We start from the raw sequence: 2,169 nt of genomic DNA, 5'->3' as shown, positions 1-2,169 counted from the left end.
GACTACTACATATAAGCGATGTTTTTCAAACTGCACTTAGTGACCTATGAGTACATCACAAAATCAATCTAGTGCTTCCCAGCCATAACTTAAGAGAATGGAGAATTGAAATAACAGAGTTTTCATACACGTATACATTCCCACATGGATGTGCACTGGGTCAGAATATAAAATGTATTTCCTATTGTTTTGGTCAAAAACAATTTTAAAATCACTGATCTAGAACATTATTACAATAAGCATTAATATGCATTTTTCATATTTTAACTCTTCTCAAACCAATATGCATCTCACATTACAGGAAATGAAAATCATAGATCAATATTTCTCAATAACAGAAAAATCCCAAGTGAAATAATAGCAAATTGAATACAAAAAGTGGGTTTATATTTGAAAAGCAATCAACATAACTTACCATACTAACAGAATAAAGAATATATCATTTCAATAAATGCAGAAAAGGCATTTAATAAAATTCACTTTTGATAAAATTCTCAACTAGACATAGAATTTTTGTAATATGAAAGGGCATCTACGAACAGACAGACAAAAACAGAACTGAAAGCAAACACACACAAGATCTTAAGCTAACATCATACTTACTCGGTGGATAAGGTAAAGACACACACTCTCTCCATTTCTATCCAACATTGTCCAGGAGGCTTTTGTTTAGACATAAAGAACTAAAATTATCTTTATTCGCAGATGAAGTTGTTACCGAAGGGTGGGGTCCTCTCCTGGTGTGTTGTCCAGGTTCTTGATGTCTCGAACAAAGAATTGAGCAAGACACTGAAATACAGTAGAAAAGAAAAGTTTTATTAGAAGGGAGAGTATACTTCCAGATGTGGGAGCAGGACTGAGCAAGAGAAGGTTGGCTCAAAAGGTCTGGTAACAAAGACTTCAGGGTTTTTATCCCTTTTTGCTGTGGGTGGTTACTTTTCTTAGAGGAGTGGGCTTCCTTGATTGACAACTAAGATTGACAGGACTCAGTGATTCATCATTTTGCTTTCTGCGCAGGTTTGTTCCCAGAATTCAGTCTGTTATAATGATATTAATGAACTTCCGGGCATATGCATCATATTATAATGATGGTTTAACGAGACGCCTGTGAGTTGGTGGTTGTTGGGGTCTTCACTGTGCAGGTGCGAGTGACTGGCTTAAACTGGTACCTAAATTTCTGCCTACTAGTTTCTTTGTGTGAGTTAAAAAAAAATGCCTTCTGGCTTGCTTAATTGTGCGTAGATTAGGGTGGACCCCTTCTAGGATAGGATGACCTCAGTGTCTTTGCAGGCAGACCCGAAACCCCCTAACTAACTTTCCTGCCTACCTCTTTTCTAAGAGCCATGAACCCCCTTATTATTAGTATGGATGTTGAGAGTTGGGAGGTCTCTTCTTCCGTATCTGCTTCCTGCTGAGAATGGCCGTTATCCCTGCTTACAGGGGTTTCATGGAGCTCTTTTCCTTTTTGCCTCAGACGGGGTGGGGTCATGGGTTTCCTGCTGAAGTACCACCTCAGTCCCTAGACAAGGAAAAGAAGATACAAACTCTTTATTTAAATCATACATCTATTAATTTCTATTATTGATTTGCCTATTAAGAGAGTAAAGGGAAACAGGGTTGGTCAATACCTTTATTAAAGAGTAAAAAGAAAGACCTTTGGCTTAAAGTCCCTTTCCCCCTCAGACTCTAAGGGCCCTGCCTAGCTTAACACCATTTCTGCTTAACAATGGGCTGATGACCTTTATCAATAGCCAGAGGATTTGAGTCGCCAGGGCAATTATCAGGATTTGAGGGAGAGGGCCTTTTTCCAAAGAAAGGAGGGAAGAAAACTTAACTAGGTTTACTAAAAAGATTAACTCTGCCAGAAGTCCCATTTCATTTCCTGCTAAAAGATTAATAATTTTAAAAGTGATGTCTCATCTCAAAATGATTGTGTATATAGAAAATCTGAGGTATTACCTACAATTTATTTAATTCTCACAACAATCTTATAATGTAGATGGAGATTTTGTAAGATTAATATTAGTTTTTCCTGAGTGTTTGGAAAGTTTCACTAGACCAATCTGTTGATGTAGTTTTCTTTGTGAGAAAATGTTTAATTATGGATTTAATTTTTTTAACATGTATGAGGCTATTCAGAAATTTTATTTTCTTTAATTTCAGTTTTGA

This window comes from Pteropus vampyrus, unplaced genomic scaffold (assembly GCF_000151845.1).
Source record: "Pteropus vampyrus isolate Shadow unplaced genomic scaffold, Pvam_2.0 Scaffold541, whole genome shotgun sequence".
Taxonomy (NCBI): Eukaryota; Metazoa; Chordata; class Mammalia; order Chiroptera; family Pteropodidae; genus Pteropus; species Pteropus vampyrus.
Note: the sequence above shows the minus strand (reverse complement) of the source record.